Here is a 25,245-nt window from a genome sequence, read left to right on the forward strand (position 1 = left end):
TGAATGGGGAGCCAGATGTAGGGCTTGATCCCAGGACCCTGAGATCATGACCTGATCCAAAGTCAGATGCTTAACCAAGTGAGCCACCCAGGCACCTCAGTCTTTTCACTATCTTGATAATATCCTTTGAGCCATAAAAGTTTTTCATTTTGATGAAGTCAATTTGTTGGTTTTTATTTGGTTGCTTGTACCTTTGGTGTCATATTTAAGAATGCATCACCTAACCCAATGTCAAGAAATGTACTTGTAAGTTTTCTTCTAATGTTTTTATACTTTTACACCTTACATTTAGGTATATGACCCATTTTTACTTTATTATTCTATATGGTATGAGGCAGGGGTTCAAATTCATTGTTTTGCTTATGGGTATGCAGTTGTCCCAGCACCATTTGTTGAAAATATTATTCTTTCTCAATCTGATTGTCTTATAACTCTTATTGAAAATCAATTAACTGTAAATGTAAGGCTTTATTTCTAGACTCTCAATTCTATTCCATTAATCTTTATTTCTATCCTTATGTCTATACCACACTCTTGATTATTCTTGCTTTGTAGTGAGTTTTGGTTAGGAAGTGTGATTCTTCCAATATTGTTCTCTTTTTCAGATTGCTTTGGCTTTCCCAGACCTCTCGTATTTCCATTTGAGTTATAGTGTCTGCTTATTAATTTTTTCAAAAATGGCAGCTGGATTTTGGGTGAGGATTTCACTGAATCTGAAGATTGTTTTGGGGAGTACTGCCATGTTAAAATATTAAGTCTTCTAACCCCAATCATAAGATGTCTTCTCATTTGCTTAGGTCTTTAATATCTTTCACCAATGTTGTCTTTTTTCTTTTTTCTTTTTTTTTACCGATGTTTTCATTCCAGTTTTTAGTGAACAAGTCCTGTACCTCCTTGGTTAGCTTTATTCCTTAGCATTTTATTTTTTGATGCTATCGTAAATGAAATGGTTTTCTTAATTTAATTTTCTGATTTTTTTTATTGCGGTGCATAGAGATACTGTTGATGTTTGTATATTGATTTTGTATCCTAAAACCTTGCTAAACTCATTTATTAGTCCTTTTAAAAATATTTTATTTATTTGTTTATTTATTTACTTAGGGAGCGCACATGTGCTAGTGAGCAAAAGAAGGGTAGAGGGTGAGAATCTCACTCAGACTGTGCTGAGTGCAGAGCCAGATGCAGGGTTCGATCTCATGACCCTGAGATCATGACCTGAGCTGAAATCAAGAGTTGGATGCTCAACCAACTGAGCCACCCAGTTGTCCCTCATTTATTAGTTCTAATAGATATTTTAGCAGCTTGCTTAGGATTTTATATATAAAAGATAATATTTCCTATGTATAGATAAAGATAGAAAACAGTTTTAGTTCTTCCTTTCTGATCTGAATGCCTTTTATTTCTTTTCTTGGCTAATTACCCTTTCTAGAACCTCTAGTATAACATTGAATAGAAGTGATAAGAGAGGACAGCCTTGTCTTGTTCCTGATGTTTAGGAGAAACATCCAGTCCTTCATCATTGAGTCCAATGTGCAGTTTTTATAAAGTTGTCCTTTATCAGGTTGAAGACAATTCCTTTTATTCCTAGTTTGTTTCTGATTTGCTGTTGATGAAGTGTTAGATTTTGTCAAATGCTTTTTCTGTGTCTATTAAGATTATCATGTGATTTTTCACTTTATTTTATTAATATGGCATATTACATTGATTTTCATATGTTGAACCAACCTTGCATTCTTGAGGTTAAGTCCCATTTGGTAATGATGTATAATCCTTTTTATACATAGCTAGATTTGGTATTTTGTTGAGGATTTTTGTGCCTATATTCATAGTGGGTATTGGTCTATAGCTTTCTTGATTGTGATGTCTATGTCTTTTTTAAAGGATTTTATTTATTTATTTGAGAGAGAGCATGAGTTGGGGGAGGAGCATAGAGAGAGAGAGAGAGAGACAGAGAGAGAGACAGAGAGAGAGAGATGGGGACAAGCAGACTCCCCACTGAGTGCAAAGCCTGACATGGGGCTTGCCTCACAACCCTGAGATCATGTCCTGAGCTAAAGTCAGATGCCTAACTGACTGAGCCACCTAGGCACCCCCATATCTTTTTCTTTATTGTGGAAAAATTTAGATTTAGCTAGCTGGACTCAGTTTAAATGATCCCAATTTTATTGGCAACATCCAGAGCATCATAGTTAGGAGCCATTCAAACATATACCTTCTTCTCTCAATCAGGCCTGATCAGGGTGTTGACTATGATATACCTATGTCATAGAGCTTCTTCACAGTCTATTTGATATGGTGCTTGTTGGCCTTGACATCTGCAATGAACACAAATGTGTTGTTATCTTCTATTTTCTTCGTGGCTTACTCAGCAGTCAGGGGGAACTTGATAATGACATAATGGTCAAGCTTGTTTCTTCCTGGGGGTTCTCTATTGAGGACATTTGGGCTGCCTTCAGAGATGCAGTGTCTGGAGCCATTGGAAGGTAGGTGACATTCAGAACTTTATTCTGTGACTGTGGACACCTTTCAGCACTGCTTTCTTGGCCGTCAGGGTTTTTGCTTTGGCTTCATCTTTGGGAGGGGCAAGGGCTTCCTTCTTTGCAAACTTTGGCACCATCTTAATGAAAGGGCTATGTCTGGTTTTGACATCAGAGTAATAATCGCCTTATAGAATAAGTTGTGAAGTGTTTCCTTTTCTTCAGATAATAATCTGAAAGGGATTGTGGGACTTGGGCTTCTGTTTGGGGATAGTTTTTAAATTACTAATTGAATTTCTGCTTTTTAAAAGTCTATTTGGATTTTTGTATTTCTTTGTATTACTGAGTTTCAGTAATTTTTACCTTTCTAGGAATTTATCCCTTTCCTCTAAGTTGTCTAAGTTATTGGCATATAATTGTTCATAGTATTCTTTTTGCTCCTGTATCCTTTTTTATTTTTGTTTTTTAAAAGATTTTACTTATTTATTCATGAGAGACACAGAGAGAGAGAGGCAGAGACACAGGCAGAGGGAGATGCAGGCCCCATGCAGGAAGCCCAATGTGAGACTTGATCCCAGGACCCTGGGATCACGCTCTGAGCCGAAGGCAGATGCTCAACCACTGAGCCACCCAGGAGTCCCCCTTTTTTATTTTTATAAGGTTGATAGTAATGTTTCCTCTTTTATTTCTGATTTTAATAATTTGAATTTTCTCTCTCTTTTGCTTGGTATTGATATAGTTAAAAATTTGTTAATTCTATTGACTTATTCAAAGAACCAAACTTTGGTGTCAAGTTGGTGTTAGTTGATCTCTATTTTTCAACTTTCTATTTTATTCATTTCTTCTCTAATCATTTCTGCTCTCTTCTGCTTGCTTTAGGTTTAGTTTGCTCTTCCTTTTCTTGTTTCTTAAGGTGGAAGATCAGGATATTGATTTGAGATTTTTTTCTTTTAATATAGGTCTTCAGAGCCATAAATTTTCATCTGAATTTGTACCTTATAAGTTTGCTATGTTGTGTTTACATTTTCATTCATCTCAAAGTATTTTACAATTTTCCTTGTGATTTCTTTGACTTTATGGTTATGAAGCAGCGTGTTGTTTAATTTCTACTCTTTGGGGCTCTGCTCTCAGCATGGAGTCTGCTTGAGATTCTCTCTCTCCCTTTCCCTCTGCCCTTCTCACTCATGCTCTCTCTCTGTAAATAAATAAAGTCTTAAAAAATAATAATTTCTACTCTTTTCATATCGTTTTAACTTTTGAAGCATGTAAATATTTGACATATCCAAAAGAGAATTAAGAAAAGCAAACTAAGTTGAATGCATGCAAAAACAAATGATCCCAACTGTGTATCAGATTGATAACTAAATCACAGAAGAAAGAATTCAAGTAAATTTTGACTCTAAACAATCTCAGTAGGATATATCCTAAAGATATAAAAATCAGGTGATTATATAATTGTGGTTTATTCCTATACTTTTAATTTTGTTTCATTGATCTATTTATCTATGCTGTCCCCAATAGCACACTGTCAAGACCACACTGTGGGACTTGATATCTGGTTGTGTAATTCCTTCAGCTTTATTCTTTAAAGTTGTTTTGGCTATTCTTGACCTTTTGCATTTCCATATAAATTTCAGTATCAGCTTGTCAGTTTTCCTAACAAAGCTGCTGCAGTTTTATTTGGATTTCATTGACTGCATAAATCAAGGAAGAATTGACATATTAACAGTGTTCCCCATGGGGGCCCAGTGTGCAATGGCTGCAAACAGTATCCTCCTTGGTAATGTGTGGGTTGGCCTAAGAAACCTTAGAGACAGCCCTTTCTGGTGGACATTGTTGTCTGACCTCATACTATGTCCAATCTAGGCTCCAGACAGGTATGCAGGGTACCTTTGGAAAGCCCAGGGCACAGTGGCCAGGGTCTACATTGGCCAAGTCATCTTGTCCACCTGTACCAAATTGAAGACAAGGAGCATGTGATTGAGGCCCTATGTAGGGCCAAGTTCACGTTCCCTGGCCACCAGAAGATCCAGACTTCCAAGAAGTGGGGCTCTACTAAGTTTAATGTGGATGAATTTGAAGACATGGATGTCTGAAAAGTGGCTTATCCAAAATGGCTATGGAGGCAAATTGTAGCCCTTTGGACAAATGATGGGGTCTGCACTCATGAGAACTATGGCACTGCCCCCTCCCTATTCATTCTCACCAATAAATCCTACTTCCTGTCAAAAAACCCCTAGTATTAACAACACTGAGACTTTAACCTATGAACATGATATATCCCTACATTTATTTAGGTTTTCTTTAATTTCTCTCAACAATATTTTCTAGTTTTCAGTGTAAAGATCTTACAGATCTTTTATTAAATTTATTCTTAGGTATTTGATAGCTTTTTGGTACTATTGTAAATTAAAATTTTTTTCTACTTGTCCTGATCTATATAAATTAAATTGATTTTTACATTTTAACTTTATATCAACATTGTTAATACACTTATTAGTTCACATTGCTTGCAGATTCTTTTGGATTTTTTATATATATAATCATGCCTCGTGTTAAATGACAGCTTTTATTTCTTTGTTTCTACTTCTTTTACCTTTTATATGTTTTCCTTGCTTAATTACACTATCTAGGATCTTCAGGACAGTATTAAATAGAACTGTTGCTAGCAGATATCCTTGTCTTATTCCTGATCTCAGGGGAAATTAAAAAATAATGATTTAAATAAAAAATAAATGTTTTTTTTTTGGTAGCTATTATTTATTCAGACTAAAGTTGCCTTTCCCACCTGCATGGCTCAGTTGGTTAAGTGTCTGCCTTTGGCTCAGGTCATGATCCCAGGGTCCTGGGATTGAGCCCTGCATCAGGTTCCCTGCTCAGCCAGGAGTCTGCTTCTCCCTCTCCCTCTGCCCATCCCCCCCACTCATATTCTCTATCTCAAATAAACGAATAAAATCTTAAAAGAAAATTGCCTTTTCTTCCAAGTTTGCTACAAGTTTTTTTTGCTATGAGTTTTTTTAACATCAAGTGGGAGTAGAATTTATTACATGCCTTTTCTGCATCTGTAATTTTCTAGCTTTTTCCTATATGCTAAATTATACAAATTGATTTTCCCACAAACCCCACTTCATTGAGATATATTATCATTGTTAAATATCACTGGATTAGATTTACACATATAAATCAATGTTTTTAATTTTCATTTTTAAACCACTTATTAAGTTATAGCTGCCATGTTAAAAGCTGTACCTATATAATATATTGATGAGTATAGGTACAATATATTGTACCTATTTAATAACTTGATGAGTTTGGAGATAAGTAAAAACCATCAAGACCATAGACATATCCATCACCTTCCGAAGTTCCTTCCTGCTCCCTTTATTATTATTATGTGATTTTCATTCCTTGCAATTTTTTTTCAAGTTTTGGTTATGCGGGCTTCATAAAATATGATGGCAAATATCACCTTTTTTTCCAATCTCTGGAAGTGTTTGTATAAGATCAATGTTATTTCTTCTGTTAAGTGTTTGAAAGAATTTACTAGTAAAGCCATTTAGGTCTGAGGTTTAACTTAGTTGCAAGGTTTTTTTTTTTTCAGGAGGAAGGTTTTTAATAACAAGATCATTTCTTACACACATATAGGACTCTTTTCTTCTTGTGTCAGTTTTATTGAATTGTGTTTCTCAAGGAATTTAATTTGTCTGCTTCTTCAAGGGCTGCTTCTGATCTATTCTCTCACTTTTCTGAGTCTCCCAAGCACACTCTCTACCTTATCTCTTATGTTTCTCATATGTCTAATTTCCATCCTTTTTGCTCCCCATTCTTCTTTCTAGATATTATCTATTGACCTATCTTTTAATGCACTAATCATGTTTTCAACTTTGCCCAATCTGCTGTTAAATCCATGTGTTAAAGTCTTAGTTTTAATTATTTATTTTCTGTTGCAGAATTTCCATTTGGCTTTTTCTTATAGTTTCCAGTTCTCTGGTGAAAATTTCTCTCTTGCTGTCTATTTTGTTGAACCTATTTATCACAATTATTTCAGAGTCTGTGTCTGATAACTCCAGTATCACCTATGTTTCTATCTTCTCTCTATTGCTCTTTGTATTGTTTATTTGTATGTCAATAAATTTTGATTGAATGCCCAACATTATGTATGAAAAATTATAAAGGCTTCAGATCATGTTATCCTCCTCCAGAGAGGATTACTCCTCTCCTCTGGCAGATAGCAGAGATTCAGATCACCTTATTTCAACTACAGACTTTTCTGACTTAAGGCTAGTTTGCCATCTTTATATGCCCAGGTTTGCTTCTGGTTCACCCCTATTTCTAGGGGTAGCCCTCTGGGAGTTTCAAATAAGAATCAGGGTTGTTTGCTAGGGCTCCTTCTACTTGGCACATTATAACCTCTTTTTCTGTCTCCAGCACTGTGAGCCTGTCACAAACTTGCTCTGCTTTGCTGATGCTTTCTGCCTGACTTCTTGTCCTCATTCTCTGCACAACTTAAACTGTAAATAACTTTAGAAGAAAACTGGTTCCACATGTTAGGTTCTATTTTGTGTCCTCCTATCTCTCTAGGATCTTGGTCCCTCAATAGTCAGCTAACTTGGCAACTCCAAACTTGACTTTTATAGTTTTCTGAGCCCCTTAAGGCAACTTAAAGCTGATCTGCTGGCTTCGTTGTCTCGTGCTCTATGCCAAAATGATCCTGAGGGAAAAATAGTGTGCAGAAAGTAAGGATTACCTTAATGAGCTTCTCTTCTTTTTGGATTTGATCTCTCAAATCTTGGCTGTCTCAGTAGTCCCCTGATTCCTTCATAAAAGATATTTTTTTAAACCGGACTTTTGTAGTTTTTCTTGTTAGAATATTGGTCTGCTAGAAGGCTAGTCTATCACAGAAGTCTTCTGAACTCACGATTAAAATGTGTATGTGTATGCATGTATTTCCCCTTATCTCTATACATTGATCAAAAAGATATAATAACAAAAACTGTCCAGTAACAGTGAACACAGCTAGCAATCAGATCTTTGTTTCTGTACATCATTTCCCAGTAAGATGAATTAAGTTTCCTTGAAGAAATAGCTGATTTCAAGGAAAGCACAAGATGAGTCTGAGTAGCTTGCTGGACCAGAAGTTAAGAAAAAGATCAGAGAATGATGGGAACATGTCATAAGGACACAGAAGCCAAACTGAAGAATTCCACCCACTGGCTAAGCCTGGAATAATTTGAACACCAAAAATAATAATGATGAGGAAACAAAAGCAAAAATGAACTATTGGAACTTCATCAAGATAAAAAGCTTCTGCACAGCAAAGGAAACAATCAAAAATACTAAAAGGCAGCCTACCAAATGGGGGGAAATATTTGCAAATGATATATCTGATAAAGGGTTAGTATCCAAAATTTATAAAGAACTTATCAAACTCAACACCCAAAAACCAAGTAATCCAGTGAAGAAATGGACAGAAAACATGAATAGAAACTTTTCCAAAGAAGACACCCAGATGGCCAACAGACACATGAAAAGATGCTCAACATCACTCATGATCAGAGAAATACAAATGAAAATCTGTCAGGATAGCTAAAATTAACAATACAAGAATCAGCAGGTGTTGGCAAAGATGCAGAGACAGGAAACCCTCTTACACTGTTGGTGGGAATGCAAACTAGTGCAGGCACTCTGGAAGACAGTATGGAGGTTCCTCAAATAGTTAAAATACAAATCCAGCAATTGCAGTACTTTGTATTTACACAAAAAATACACAAATACAGATTCGAAGGGGCACATGTACCCTGATATTTATAGCAGCATTATCAACAATAGCCAAACTATGGAGAGAGCCCAAACGTCCATCGACTGAGGAATGATAAAAAAGATGTTGCATGTACACACACACACACGGGGAGAGAGAGATAGATAGAGAGAGAGAGAGAGAGAGAGAGAGAGAGAGAGAGAGAAATATTACTCAGCCATCAAAAAGAATGAAACCTTGCCATTTGCAACAATGTGGATAGAGCCAGAGTGTATTATGCTAAGTGAAGTAAGTCAATCAGAGAAAGACAAGTATCATATGATTTCACTCATATGTGAAATTTAAAAACAAAAAGATGAACATATAGGAAGGGGGGGAAAGAGAGAGGGAAACAAACCATAAGAGACTCTTAAACATAGAAAACAAACTGAGGGTTTATGGAGGGAGGTGGGTGAGGGATGGGCTAGACAGGTGATTGGGATTAAGGAGAGTACTTGTGATGAACACTGGATATTTTTTTTTATAAATTAATTTTTATTGGTGTTCAATTTACCAACATACAGAATAACACCCAGTGCTCATCCCGTCAAGTGTACCCCTCAGTGCCCGTCACCCATTCACCCCCACACTGGGTATTATATGTAAGTGACGAGCCACTGAATTCTACTTTGGAAATCAATATTACACTATATGTTAACTAACTAGAATTTACATGAAAATTTGAAGAAAAAAATGAAGACAATTTAAGAAAATAATCATGGTAAGGGTTCCTGACTGGCTCAGTTGGTAGAGCATGTGACTCTTGATCTTGGGATCATGTGTTTGAGCCCCACGTTGGGGGTAGAGATTACTTAAATAAATAAGCTTTAAAAATAATGGTGGTCATAGTGTGTAATACATTGAGTTATGTAAAATCCATGAATCCATGGTGATATTTAAAATTAAAGGAGAAGAGAATAAAAGAGGAGAGCTCTGTTTTTGTTTTTATGTTTACAGAAGAATGCCAGCTATGAAATGTAAAAGGAATGGTTTAATTAGAAAATTGCTGTTTTGTAATCCTCAAAGGAATAATTGGTTTAGGTAAGGATCATCAGCTGATGCAAAATGTTCTTGGGAACAAGTCTCATATCGTTACTCCACAGATTACTTTTAATAAAGGGGAAAATGTGCTCTTATAATGGGAAAGTTCAGTGGTTACCACCTTAACCAAGTGGTCAAGCCTGGCAATGCCAGTAGTGGTTTGACAGAGTACCTCCAGTATGATCCAGTGGGAGGTAGAGAATGTCATTTATGTGACACTTATGTGACAAGAACAATGTGATGTTCTTGCTAGAAATATTTTACCTGAATTTTATCATGAGGACACAGGCAGTTCTATAATGTGGGGAGTTATGAAGGACAACTGATGTGGACTCTTCAAAGGATTTGATGTCATGAAGGACAGAAGGAGTCAGGGGGATTGTTCAGGATTTCAGGACACTAAAGAAATACAAGCAAATGCTCTGAGTCTTGAATGGATCCTGGATTGGAAAAACAGAAGCCACAAAGGACATTTTGGGGACAAAAGTAGAAATTGTAGTATAGACTTGATGTTGGATATTGAATTTATGGTGATTTTTTTGTAGAGTGTGCTAATGTAGTTAAATAAGGGGATCCTATTCTTGGGAAATGTAAACAAATATTTCATGGTGACGTTTCATGATGAAAGTAGGCTATCTTTCTATGATTTGAAAAAAGGAAATGTGGGTATGTGAGTGTGTAGCTGGATGGATTGAGTGTAGCAAAATGTTAACAGTTGATGAACATAGGTGAGGGGTACTTGGGTGTTGAAAATGAGAAGAAAAAACCCCTTGCAGCTTTTTACTATTTTTTCCAACAAAAATCCACAAGATGGCAGTAGAGGAATGTTCTTAGAATATATTTCTGCGCAGCCTTCTATAAGGTGACCATATTCCTGATTTGAAAAGCAGGATGTGAAATCCAACAAGATTGTTTTTGCCTTGTGAATACATTTATATGAAAGTTATACAAAAGCGTGAACACAAAATGCTATTTAGCTGTCTCATTCTGTGGAATGCTTTTATTGAAAGGCCATTTTGTTAAATTTGGTCCAAAAAAACCCTCCTAAACCGTATCTAAAATGTTGTGTGTATGGCACTTTTTCTGGCGAGAATATCCACAGCTTTCACCATGTCTCAAAGTAGTCAGTTATCACTCCCCAAAATGAGAAAGTTGAAGGGTTCAAGAGAGCAACACTAGGTCAATGCCTTAATGACATCAGGGTTGGTACTGTTTGAGTTTAGTGTAGTGCCCTGGCAATGAGTATTTGTTAAGTGGATTGATGTAGGAATGGATGGATGTAGATGGATGGGAAACCAAAGACCTTGGTGTTAATGTGACATTATGTGTCCCTCTTTCTTAAACTACCCCCCCCAACCCACACACCATGACCAAATGTATTTAGCAAAATATTTGTGGCCACATAAAGCAATTTCCTACCAAACAGAATCAGTTGCTTGCATCTGTTTATTGTTTTACTTCCCAAAGAAAAATAGTTTATTGGTCAATGTATGCTAGCCACATACAGCTTTGTTTTTATAAACATTTATCAAAAACGTTCATTTTTTTTTTTGTAGTAACATGAGCCAAGCTTCTTGTGATTACAGAAAGCTTCTACTGTCTTGTGAGTGTCACCTGTGCCTGGTTGGTTTCCTCCAAGAGTTCCTGGTTTGGATCACAACTAGATATCTACAAATTGCAATATGGGCATCTTGCAATGTGAGAGCCAAACCACCTAACACTCTTCTCTTTTTCATTCACTAACTAAAGAGCAGGCTTTGTTTTCTTTTTTTTTAATATATAAATTTATTTTTTGTTGGTGTTCAATTTGCCAACATATAGAATAACACCTAGTGCTCATCCCATCAAGTGCCCCCCTCAGTGTCCGTCACCCAGTCACCCCCACCGCCCGCCCACCTCCCCTTCCACCACCCCTTGTTCGTTTCCCAGAGTTAGGAGTCTCTCATGTTCTGTCTCCCTTTCTGATATTTCCCACTCATTTTTCTCCTTTCCCCTTTATTCCCTTTCACTATTTTTTATATTCCCCAAATGAATGAGACCATATAATGTTTGTCCTTCTCTGATTGACTTATTTCACTCAGCATAATACCCTCTAGTTCCATCCACGTAGAATTCTATGGAATTGAAAACAACCTGGTAGATAGCTGTCTTAAAAACTTGTATATTGACTTGATTGTAAAAGAAAGTCCCTACTAAGTGTCTTGATCTGGGTATCTGGGTGGTATGGATTTTTTTTAAAGGCTTATGTATTAGAATCAACCAAGGTAAAATAGAATGGCCGTTTAAGATGTATTGGCAGTTTGTAGTTGCTTTAAAGTGTCATTTACTGAATTCTTATCATTTTTTTTGCTCTCTCAACTTCATTAGTGTCAGAGAATTCCTTATTGAGGATTATGAGCTACCAGTAGTTAGCAATGTGACTGCAAATGAGAGACTAAACAGTAAAATAGGCATTTCTTTAGAAAGGAACTTTTAACTCCTCTCCCCCTGCATTTTCAAGGATTTTTTTAAATGAAAATTTAGTCTAAATAAATAATGATATAAGGGGAGCATATGTTGCCACAATCCTCTGAGACCTTCATGTGCTGAATGTAATTGTTGCTCAGTATAATCAGTTCTGTCATTCATCTTGAACAGACCCAAACCAAAGAATGCCAATTAATTAACTTATAAATTATATCCTTGCTACATTCAAAGCTGTTTACATTATTAAAAGATCTGAAATGGAACAATAAAAATAAATGTATAAATTTAAAAAGACAAATTGTTTAGAAGAAATGAGATAACCATTTAGAAGGAAGGAGATAACTGTACCAGGAATCTGGAATGACTTCTCTACTGAAGAGTTTAGCTCTGAGCTTTCTGGTTCCCAAGTAAAAAAGACAAGTAGGTCGGCTTTGTTGTTTGTATTTGTGTTTTGTATTTATACTGAAGAAGGAATAAGAAATTTATTGTATGATATTGTCTATAAACAACAGTGAGTGACATATGGACAATGTTTTTTTTATATGTTTATAAAACACACAGAAACCTTTGAGTGAATATTTTCTCCATTTACCCTTTATAGAAACACAGACAAAATATCAAATCACAGCTTAATCACTGAAAAAATTTTTTTGGGAAACTGAGGGAATGTATTCTAGGAGCATATTTTCCTGATGATCTAAACAAATCGTTTTCAAATCTGGCTGCACATCAGAATCAACTAAGAATTGTTTAGAAATTCAGATTCCGTGGTCTACCATGCGTCTTCAGAGGTTCTCATTCTGAAGGTCTGATGTTGGACCCAAGAGCCTATAGTTATTGATTCTCTGTGCATACACTGATGCAAATCCTGCTTTGGGAACCATTGATCTATGATACACAATAAGCATAGCGTGTTTTCCTCTAGCATACATTTTCTTCAAACGTAAAAAATTTAAAAACATTTTTTATTAAAACAAACATGAATTATAAATCAGAATTCAAATTTTGCATTCATTTCTGAAATAAAACATGAGCCTTACACATTTCATGCATGTAAGGGTTCATTTGGGGCTGTATTCCCAGACCTGAGGAGATAGAGTTCGTGCCTCACTACTATTAAAGTATTTTGATAGAAAGGCTTTTAAAGCATATAGGGAATTATATCAGTCAGGGTTCAGTGCTTATAAAATTCTTGGAAGGACTAGAATATTGGGGATCAGGAGGTACCACTGTAACTGGGACCCAGAGGCTAGGAAGCTGCTGCTCCAGTCCCTGCCAACAGTGCTGCTGCCTACACTACCTCCCAATGACACTCAACCAGCAGTGATAACAGCACAGGAAGATGACCTTTGTCTCACTTCCACCTCCCAAGATTTGGGACTGCAAGTGCATCTCATTGGCTATAGAATTCACATCCAGAATTGTAGCTGTAAGAGAGCCTGGGAAATTGACTTTTCAGTTTTTCCATCCCTGTGGTTTATAAAAAGGTATATGGAAGAGGTAGGAATGGGTACTGTCTAGGGATGCTGTCAAACATGATCACGAGTCAAAAGTGCTAATGAGCTGGATCTAACTGGCTAGAGAAGGCCTTGAGGTTCATGAAAATGGAGATATTGCCATCCACTTGCAAAGCTGAGATAGTCTTTCTAAACACAGGCTAAAATGGAAATTAATTTTTTCCCTTTTATGGAAGACATTCTATAGATGACTCTGTCCTCCAAATGGCATTTGGTATTGGCGCTGGCATTTGAGCCAAATATCTTCAACTGAGAATTTATGAATCACATTTTCCACAAATAATAAGTTGCTCATGAAAACCTTTTTCTTTAAGCACGTATGTGATTGAATCTGAGTTATATGTGAACTGGTATCCCATTTTTTTGTTTGGCATATGTGTGTGTGTGTGTGTGTATGCACATGTGGTTTCTGGAAGGCTTTACTGAGCTGGGAGATAGGCTGGCAAGTCCCCTGATTGTCCAGACATGGGTTATCCAAGGCTGACTTTAGCCTGCCTGTATTTGGGTTGGCTTGGTATCAGAAGGGACACTTCTCTGAGTGGATCACTGTAATAATAAATATTTATTGAGCACTTGTTTTCTGGTTAACATTCTGCTAAGTGCTTGACATATATTATTTCTCTAATCCTTATAACTCCTTGAGGTATATGTTACTACCCTCATTTTACAGATTAGGAAACAGGCACAAAGAGGTTAAATAACTTTCCAAGGTGAGAGAGCTAGTAAATGGTAGAGCCAAAATTTGAACACAGGTGTCTGATGCTAAAGCATCACTGTATTACATGACATTGAAGAGAACTGCTGATATCTCTTTTCTATTTTATGCTTATTATCCTTTTAGTCCCTCGATTTTGGTCCAATTAATGACCAGGTTCAGAGCTGCAATATTGAGAGTAATAATGTGTTTAGGAGGGGAAGGGAATGTTTTTACTATGAGCTAAGATATGCACCCAAAGATTCAGGCAGACCAAAATTCTGTAATTTTTATTCTGCTTATGGACTAATCAATTGTTCCAGAGCAGACACAAGATGAGAATCCTCTTGTTTTCCCTCCTTTCATGCTATTTGCAGTATACAATTATGGGGGCTATAGTATCTTCTGTGTATTCCTGTAATGCTTGGCATTTAGATAGCAGAATATATTGGAAAAAAATAATAACAAGGTAGAGAAATAACACACATTTGTCCATTGTTTGAACAAATTCTGAGTAAAAGAGAAAGTTTCTCTCAGAAAACCATGAATATTAAATAATGGGAATTTGTTGCTTGTCATTGGAGTGATGGCAACAGAATTGGAGTGATGGCAACAGAATTGGAGTGATTTCTGCTCCTTTACCTTGTTATCCCATAATTCCACTTTTGTGTGTGGCACAGGTCCATACATAGTCAAAGGGAGGATGCAGACAACAATTTCTATCCAGTATAACATACCTAGCCCAAGAGTAAAATAAGTACAGCTGCCCTTATCTCACAGGCATCTGGTACAGTGCTTCTCAAATAAGGAATAAGGTACCATTTATACTTTGGGAGGGACGGTTCTATTGGCAAGGGCTGTAAGTAGGTTGTTTAGGGTCTCTGACTTCAGTGCACTAAGTGTCAAGTAGCCCTGACCCCATCCTGGAGGAGCAGAAGGGGCCAGGGCTCTGCATCATCCATGTGAGAATAGGGAATGCTGATTTTCTGAGGGACGTCTCTCTGGAGAAAACCGAATCACAGAGAATGAGTTTGCTCAAAGCAGAATCCCCAGATACAATACAGGGTGCCCAGTTAAACGTTAATTTCAGATAAACCATGAATAATTTTTCATATTATAAATTTGATATAGTATTTAACTGAGTGCCCTGGATTTTTATTTGCTGAATCTGGCAAGTAATCTGGCAACCCAAACCCAAGGTCAGTTGCAGATCTGTGACTCTAAATGATAGATCTTCGCCTTGAAGGCAGGCCTGTTTATTTTATCTTTATTTTTTTCAGTGTAATCTCTACACCTAATGTGGGACTTCAGTTCACTACCCCAAGATCGAGAGTCACATGGGCTCTACCGACCAAGCCAGTCAGACATTCCAAAGGTAAGCCTGCATGTTTTCCACTGCTCTGTATTGCCTTCCACCTTTGTTGACCAGCTCTCCTGTGCAAAAACCATGCCCCGAAGGATGTAAAGATAGGGTTATGATTCCTGCCTTTTAATTATTTGGCTTCTCCATAATGAGAGAAGGGAGTTGGAAAGAACTATGTATTAGGGCTATCTTCTTGAGGACCTACTATGTGATAAAGCTGCATCAGTTTACATTCTAGAAGAATTTAGAAAGTTTAAACAAGGAACTTATTTTATGCCTTCCTCTGAGGAGTCTTTGTAGAAACATTCAGATTATTTTATGGAGTGAAATATCTATAGAAGCAGCACCAAGAGCGGCCCTTCCTGAAAGTGACTTCCTATTTTTCTTTTTTGGTTCAAGGGGTAGCTGATTAGGAGGCTTGACCAAGGTCAGAGGCTTACGTTCATTACTGGATTTCACATGTTGGGCAGGATAGTGCTACAGATATGAATACAACCCACCCAAGTAGCTTTCTCAAGCTAACTAAGACTTTACTAAAAACTGTGGATTCCAAAAGCTGAAGAAGCACTTTTTAACATGTACACCTTTATCTTCCCATTTGCCTTTATTAATGAGGCTGTGTATATGAAAGTGCTCTGCAAACTGGAGAAGAATTTGAATGAAATAACTGTGAAACACTATCTTGAGATGTGTGTTTTAAATGTGAAGGAATAAACATCAGAAAAATTAAAGTTACAGATGAGTTAAACAGGTAAATAGATGGTATCATCCTGCACATATGTTTCTGTAACTTGCTTTATTCACTCAACATTGTTTTTGAGATTTATCTGTGTTAATATATATAGGTGTACACCATTAATTTTAACTGTAATATAGTATTCCACGGTGTGCGTAAAACACAGTTTTACTTATCTGTTCCCCTACCGATGGAAAATTGGGTTACATTGACTTTCTGTCTCGCTATTGTAAACAGTACTACAATAAATATACTCTAAGGTACATGTCTCCTTAGGCACATGCATTAAAGTTTTCCTAGGACTGAAACCTAGAAGGGGTCGGTTTGATGCTAGAAAATTAAGTCACCCAGAACAGTAGTATATATTGCATATGAATGCATACGCATAGAAACCAGAATAAGAATATTTACCATCTGACCTATTACTTCAACAAACCAAAGACAAGTAATTTTATATAGGTTAATAAAAGACATGAACTCGGGCAGCCCCGATGGCTCAGCGGTTTAGCACTGCCTTCAGCCTGGGGTGTGATCCTGGAGACCCGGGATCGAGTCGCATGTCAGGCTCCCTGCATGGAGCCTGCTTCTCCCTCTGCCTGTGTCTCTGTCTCTCTCTGTGTCTCTCATGAATAAATAAGTAAAATCTTCAAAAAAAAAAAAGACATGAACTAAAAAAAAAGGAAAAGGAGGGAAGATACGGGAGGGGTTTGGAGCTTAAGCTATAACATTTTAGATCTTAAACAGAAAATTCAGAAGCATATATGGCGAAATGTTAACTTCTGTTAATTCTGGGTGGTAAATAGAAGAGTGATGTTACTTTTTGCATAATATAAATATTTCATAAATGGTAAAATGAAAAATATTAAGTTATAAAACTAAAATGATTAAGTTGAAGGAATTTAGTACATCATCCTCTGCATCTGACCACTAGCTCACACTCTGATAAAAATTGAAGAGTATAGAATTCTCCTTCCCTTTACCCCAGCAGAGTCGCTTCCTGACATGCCACACTTCCAGAAACAGGGGCATGCTTGTTCAAACCCAAGCAAAATATACCAAAATAAAAAAAGGTGTGCAGGGAATTTCTAAACAAATCCCTGTTCAGTCATATTTCATGTCCTCTGATGGAGATGAGGATCCAGTCAAATTTCTTCTGAGATGAGTACTTTAAGATGGAGGCATGGCATTTCTAAACCTGAAAGAACTGGATTTTTCCATTGGCAGTTTCTTAACAATTGTAGTAACAAATCACATGGGGGAGCTCTGGGCAAAGGGAACTAGAAAAGGGTGCTACGGGAGGAAGGAGATTTTTGCCCTAGAAACAGATTCAGACGGTGTCTGAGAGCCCTAACTACCTTTCTTAGGCCACTTGTTTTTTGAGCAAGGGTGAATGCTGTCTTGCAATTGCACAGCTGATCTGAAAATAAAAGAACAATAGGAATATTTTACCAATTCCTCAATCCCAAATCCAAACCAATGCAAAACAGCAGGTAACTAGGGCCCAAATGCTAAATTTTAAGAAAAGACATTTTCCTCCTTAATTAAATACAAGTCTATGTCACTATTTGACGTTACAGACCAGGAGTTGTAGGGTGAATTACTGAATTCTGACACATATTTATTCGATTAACAAACATAATAATGTTAAGAGACAAGAATAGAAATCCAAAGACTCTATAAAGCAGGGAACAAAAAAAATCACATTGGTGCCTAATCAGAAGATTATTTAATGTTAATCAGCAATCATTCATTAATTAATGTAATCTAGCAAACCAGGGTGTACTTTATTATGGTTTGCTGACCAGAGCCTAATCAATGCAGAAGCCATTTTACTTTAGATAAAACTACATTCATGTGAAAATTTTCTGCTTTATATTTTACTGCCACATAAATCCATCCCCCATTGCGTTTCACAGATCAGATTAATCTACCAATATTAATAGCAGAAGTGAAATTAAAAATGAGATCCCAGCCACTCATCCAAACTACTTAACCAGCACAGAATTAAGAAGGAGCTCTGTGTTTTCCTTTCCCCAGAACCCACGCACAGCAGAGGGCTTTGTCCTGGTTGCAAATCTGACCACATAGGAGAAATTTGCTAAAGTGGCTTTTGTGCATGCAGTGGCATCATCAGGGCTGGCCACTGCTGTGCTTCTTTGCCAACAACTGCTACTGAACATTTGCCACCTTCCCTGCTGCTGCTGAGGCTCAGGATTAGATGCAAGGAAGCCAGCAGCCCTCACAACTTCATCTGTTGGCGCTGCAGGCAGGCAGGAGCCAAGCAGCATGGCAGAGGGAGAAACCTTAGAAATCATCAATTTGAAGATCCTGCCTCGAATTGGCAAGTCATAATGAGATGGAAGTAAACGGGACTTGAAGGCAAAGGGCCCCTGAAGGCTCCTCAGAAGGAGAGAGAGGGAGAGAGAGAGAAAGAGAGAGAGAGCGAGAGAGAGCCCTTTGGGAGCTGATTGGGTAGAGAGGGACAGTCTTCTGATGGGGAAAGTGTGAGAGGCAGACAAGGTTTTGTTACCGTGGCACAGGGGTCTCAACTTGGCACTATGCGCCAGATATTTCTTTGTTGTAGGGGGCTGTCCTGTACTCCTATACTCTGTAGGATGTTCAGCAACATCTCTGGCCCTTTCCCATTAGATGCCAGGAGCACCTGCCCTCCCACTCCATCAGATCAGACAACAAAACTGTCTGCAGACATTGCCAAGTGCAAGGGTCCCCCGGGCGGGCAGGCTTGAGAACCACCAGTGTAGCATGTGATGGCCTCTTCAGCAGTCCGCATTGTGGATTTTTTAAGAAAGATTTTATTCATTTATTCATGAGAGAGAGAGACATAGAGGCAGAGACACAGGCAGAGGGAGAAGCAGGCTCCATGCAGGGAGCCCGATGTAGGACTCAATCCCAGGACCCCAGGATCATGCTCTGAGCCAAAGGCAGATGCTCAACCACTGAGCCCCCCAGGTGCCTCCGACATTGTGGATTTTGGTACAGCAAATGTGGTGTGATTCACCTCTATTAAGAGTTGAATTGTGTCTCCCCCCAAAAGACATGTTGAAATCCTAACTCTTAGTGCCTCAGTATGTGACCTTATTTGGAAATAGGCTTCTGCATCTGCAAATAGTTAAGATGAGGTCATATTGGTATAGGGTAGGTCCTGACCCATGGCCGATGTCCTTATAAGAAGACAGAGATGCACACAGGGAGAAGGGCATGTGACAATGGGGCAGAGGCTGGGGTGAAACTAGGCCTGCCAGCAACGTCAGAAGTTAAGAGAAAGGCATGCTAAGAGAAAGTGCCCTGCTGACACCTTGAGTTTGGATTTCTAGCCTCCAGAACAATAAGACAATAAATTTCTCTTGTTTAAGCCACCTGGTTTGTGGTACCTTTTTTATGGCAGGTCTAGCAAACAAATACAACATCCCTGCTAACGTGGGTCTGTTAATGAAGTTGCCTTGTAGGGAGGATGTTTTCAGGCCGGGATGTCAGAGACCTGCTAGTTCTCTCCAGGCCTACATCTGTTTCCTTGTGGTATATACGTCTGATCCTATCCTTTATCCCTCTCCTGCATCTTCCTCTCCAATTATTTCACTCATGCTAAGTGCAATAAGTCAGTCAAAGAAAGACAGATACCATATGATTTCACTCATATCTGGAATTTAAGAAGCAAAACAAACGAACATAGGGGCGGAAAAGGACACAAACCAAGAAACAGACTCTTAAGGATAGAGAACAAACTCAGGATTGATGGGGGGAGGTGGGTGGGGGATGGGTTAGTCGGGTGATGGGTATTGAGGAGGGCACTTGTAGTGATGAGCATTGGGTGTTGCATGTAACGGATGAATCACTAAATTCTACACCTGAAACTAATATTGTACTGTATTTAGCTGGAATTTAAATAAAAACTTGGGGGGCGGACCTCACAAACCATAGAGTAAGCATTTTTCTTCTTTCCCTGACAACTGGCATTAGTCTATGAGAAACTCAAATCCAACCAGCCTTTCATGCTTGTGGTCAAACAGTGGCAAAATTAATTAGGATCTCGAGCTCCTGACGCCTCTTCCGTAAGCTCTCCTTCATGAAAACTGTGGCTCAGTGCAAAAACTGACTACAAGTGAGGTTGTGCTTAAGAGATACAAGGAGATGACTCAACGGGAATTGGTGAGGGCTGTTGATAGCTTAGATTTTCCTTCTTTTAAGATTTTAAGACTAGGGTCTTTGACATGTTCAGAACTACCCTAGTCCTTGGCTTCAGGCTCTTCCCTGGGGTTGAAGTCCCTTACAGTTTTCAGTCCCAAGTCCAGGGAAGGTGGATGGGCAAAAGGGCAAAGTCAGGATGGGAGGCAGTGAGCCCCTGGAGTGGTCCTTGCCCCCACTGGGCCTGTGGCCTCTTAATTTAGCTCTTACTCTGCCTTGGCAGAGCCAGCTGGTCACACAGAAAAATCTGCTGTTTCAAAGTGGAATAGAAGTGTCAATGAGAGTAATTATGTCGAACAAAGTTTTCCTTTTTTTCTCAGAAATTGGGGTGTGGGGACACATGATAACAGCTCCCATTTCATGTGTGCTTTTGATGTGCCAGGTGCTTTACAGACCTGCCTCATGGAACTATGACATCTACCCTTGGGAACTGGAGATTATTAGACCTGTTTTCAGATGATATAACTGAGCCTCAGAGAGGTAAAAGGGTTTGCTCTAACTTTGTGCAACTGCAAGGAGTAGAGACCAATTTGAATCCAGTTTGGCAAGGGAAGAACTCTTTTCATGTCACCACATTGGTCCCTGCTCATGAGCCTACAGGGCTTTACAGTGTGGATAAGCGAAGTTGTCTGGAGAATCTGGACACCGTGGGCATAACAATGTCCCCCCAGATGTCCATGTCCCCCCAGAACCTGTGAATATTGTACCTTACATAGCGTTAAGGATCAAATTATGTCCTCCGCCAGAAGATATGTTGATGTCCTCATCCCAGATACCTCAGAATGGGGCCTTATTTGGGAATGGAGTGATTGCAGATGTACTTAAGATGAAGTTATATTGGAGCAGGAAAGGTCCTTAACCCAATATGACTGGTATCCTTACATAAAGAAGGAAATTTGGACACGGGAGCATAGATAACAGAGGATGCCATATGATGATGGAGGCATGGATTTAAGTGCTCAGCTGTCAGGAACATCTGTGACTACCGGAAGTGGGAAGAGGCAAGGAAGGATCTTTCTTTGGAACCTTTGGAGGGAGCATGCCTGGTGGTACCTTGATTTCAGCCTTCCAGCCTCCAGACTGTGAGGGAATACATTTCTATTGTTTGAAGCCACCCAGTTTGTGGTACTTTGTTATGGCAGCCCCAGAAAATTAGTAACACTTGGAAAAGCAATTTTGCCAATGTGATCAAGAGTACAAACCTTGAGATGAGGAGCTTTTCCTGATTTATTGGGGTAGGCCCAATATAATCATAAGGGTCCATGTAGGAGGGCAGCAGGAGGGTCAGGAGAAGAGAGATTTAATGATATTCTGCTGCTGGCTTTGAAGACGGAGGAAAGAGTCATAAGCCAAGAAAAATGGGTGGCTTCTAAAAGCTGGAAAAGGCAAGGAAATGGGGCCTCTTTTGTAGCCTCAAGAAGGAACATAGCCCTGACAACAACTTGATTTGAGCCCACTGAGACCTATTTTAGACTTCTGACCTCCAGAAGTAGGAGATAATACATTTGTATGGCTTTAAACCACTAAGTTTGTGGTAATTTGTTGCAGCAGCCATAAGTGATGAATACAGTGGAAAAGCTGGCAGCCTTGCCTCTGGCCAGCATCCAGCCCCCAGCACCCAGCTGCTGTCTTGGACACCAGGGTTAGAATGAGGACCTGCACAGTTTCACTCACATATCTCTGGGTATATTCTATGAAAAGGAACAAAACATATTTACAAAGCAGATGTTTCTCCAGACACTGACAATAATATCTAAAAATATGAAAAGAGAAAGGATAGTACAAGATGAATGAAAAGAAATGTGTAATTGTTAGTAACACCTACTAGCTATAGAGAACTTTACATTTTTGAAAAATGCTTTCTCCTGTATGAATTCACTTCCTTTTCATGATGCCACTAAGATGAAGATAGGTTAGGGATCCCAACATGTGGATTAGAAAACTGAGTTTCTGAGAGGTTAAATGACTTGCTCAAGATCACAAAGCTAGTAAATGGTAGGACTGCCACTTGGTGATAGTTTCTAAGTAGAAGCCTTTTCTCCTACATCATGCCTTCTTTAGCCAATGTAGTAATGTTTGGTTTAAAAATGATTATATAGTAGATACAAATTTGATAGTCCACACAACTCAGTTGCACAAGTTAGCTCACTATTTCTGTAAGTGAATTTAGCTTCTTTCTTAAGTCCCGAATCTGCCAGATAGCACAAAGTGTAATCTCAGCCACTTTTAGGTCTTGGCTTATATCAGCATCCTCCTCCTTATTCTCTTCCCTGACTGTCTTCTAAGTTATAGGAGGTTCATAAAACTTTGTGTCATGGGGAAAGGGAGGGCACATGCCTGCTGCTGCTGTGATGTATGCCATCCCCTATAGTTCTTGTCCACTGTCAAGAACCTATGGTTCTTGCTCCACCTCCATGGAGCAATCTCTGAGACAGTTGCATCCCCTTCTGGCCCCCCGCCATATGGCCCATGCCACTTAGCTAGCATTGTCCCCTCCTCACAATCACATGACTCTTTTGGGTCCACCAGCTCATCCTTTCTCTTAGGAGTATGGGGACACCACCATGCTCTCTCTCTCTTTCACACACCATTTGGGGCTGTTTCAGAGTCTAGTTTTGCCCTTAGCATTTCCAGACATTATCTGTGCTGCTCCCATGCTGTGGTGGTGTAAGGAACTCCTAAGAGGCTGTCACCTTACATTCACTGTTTCTACCATGGGCTTCAAAAGCTGATACTCAAAAAGGGAACATTCACATGTTTTTCTTTTCTACATCTCTGCAGTGACAGTCCTAACATGAAGGCAATGCATGTGGAATTCTCTAGCTGTTTGGGCTTGACTGGTGCAAGGGCATATTGGTGTGGGAAAACATCAATGAATATTTCAGGATATTCTGAGTCATCTTACCTCAGTTATCAACTATCTGGAAATGCATTAGAATTTGGGAAGTTTTGGCAGCCCCGGTGGCTTAGCGGTTTAGTGCCGCCTTCCGCCCAGGGCGTGATCCTGGAGACCCGGGATCGAGACCCACGTCAGGCTCCCTGCATGGAGCCTGCTTCTCCCTCTGCCCCTTTCTCTCTCTCTCTCTCAAATACCGACTTCAGAATAATTAAGTAGGTCATGTTGAATGTGCATAATTTAATGGCCATTAAATCTCAGAGAAGTTGCTTAATTTCACTTAGCTTCAGTTGCTGCCTGTAAAATGGGGGTTATCAGGATCAGATCCAGGTTTTGTGGGGCTCAAAGCTTAAACTGTTTGGGGGCCCCTTTTTAAAAAAAATAATAAAAAATTACAGAACCAAAATTAGGTATAAGAGGGGATATTTGGCTTATTATTTTCCAGCTTATCCATTTGGGGGATAATAACAACCTCTGCACATGTGCCTCAGAGTTGGTGAGAAGTCCAAAGATAATAGATGTGAGAATGTTTTGTAACCTGTGAAATGTGATATGGCTACAAGATTGGAATGAACTTTAGAATCATAAGTTTGATTTGTTACATGGAAATTCTTGGTCTAAGTAATTACATGTAGGGAATTTTAACTGATCTATTTTCTGAGGTACATTCCATGTTATCTTGGAAAAGATAATTTAGATGTAAAAAGGAAATCAGTTAAAAGGGGGCTTTTGAACTCAGGGCTTAAAAGAGTTTGAGCTTACACTAAGAGAAACCAGACTATTCTAAAATAGGTATAGAGAAAAGAAAAGAAAAAAGCACAGGTTTGGAGGTGACAGTAACTTTTCTCTGTGTTAGTAAACGTGAGTACTATTTCAGAATTGGAGTGTGGTAAGTGAACCTAGAATTGGGGTTCAGAAGAGTTGAATTCAAGTTTGGCTTTGACCTAATTCATTGTGTGACCTTGAAATGGTGTCTTATATCTGATTGAAGTCTCATTTTCTTACACATAAAATGAAATGATTATACTAGATAGACCTCAAAGTTACTTCTTCATTCATTTTTAAAAAATTTTAAAACAAATGGGATTGTTTTGGTGTAAATGACAAATTTGAATTACAAATAATTTAAGGAAAAAAAATTAAGGAATAAAAAAAGTACAAAGGAAAGTTAGAAAGTCACCTTTAAATAATTAAAATCTGAAATTCAATGACTATATTAGAAGATTAGACACAGCTGGAAAACAAATTCATGAGTTGGAAGACAGATCAGAAGAAATTCTCCAGAATATAGTTCAGCAAGACAAAGAGATGGGAAATGTGAAAGTAACACCAAAAACATGGAAGACTGAGAGATTTGATGTAATCGGTGTTTTGTTGGAGATAATAGAAGAAAAGGCAATATTAAAGAATTAACTTTTCAATTTTTCAATATTGCTGAAAGAAACCAATCCTCAGGTCCAGGAAACCAAAATGAATCCAAAGCAGAAAAAAATTCCCCATTTAGAGGTATTGAAGTGAACCCATAGAACATCTAAGAAAAAGAGCATATCTTAGAAGCAGGCAGAGAGAAAAGATAGATCACCAGAACAGGAACACCAAGGATGAATGCCATCTCAACAGCAGCAATCAAAGTGAGAAGGCAGTAGAATCATATCTTCAGTAGGCTAAGAGGAAATAATCATCAATCAAGGTTGTACACACAACAAAAATATTTTTCAAAAATGAGAAAATTAAAGATATTTTCAGAAAAACAAAAATTGGGATCTTCCAAAAAAAAAACAAAACTTGCTAGTTTAGCACTGTGTTCGGTCCAGGGCATGATCCTGGAGACCCAGGATCGAGTCCTACATCGGGCTCCCTGCATGGAGCCTGCTTCTCCCTCTGCCTGTGTCTCTGCCTCTCTCTGTGTGTGTGTCTCTCATGAACAAATAAGTAAAATCTTAAAAAAAAAAAAAAACTCGCTAATGGAAAAATTTAAGGCTATATTTCAAAGAAGAAGAAAATGATCCCAGATAGAAAGCCTGAAAGATAATAAGGGACATGAGTACAGATGTT

General features: G+C 38.3%; 1 pseudogene; it reads left to right on the top strand.

Moving 5' to 3' along the window:
* The first annotated feature begins 4,191 nt into the window (after positions 1-4,191).
* LOC129518981 (small nucleolar RNA SNORA70) lies at positions 4,192-4,296 on the top strand (annotated as a pseudogene).
* The last annotated feature ends 20,949 nt before the right edge of the window (positions 4,297-25,245 follow it).

This window comes from Nyctereutes procyonoides, unplaced genomic scaffold, assembly GCF_905146905.1.
Source record: "Nyctereutes procyonoides isolate TBG_1078 unplaced genomic scaffold, NYPRO_anot_genome, whole genome shotgun sequence".
Taxonomy (NCBI): domain Eukaryota; kingdom Metazoa; phylum Chordata; class Mammalia; order Carnivora; family Canidae; genus Nyctereutes; species Nyctereutes procyonoides.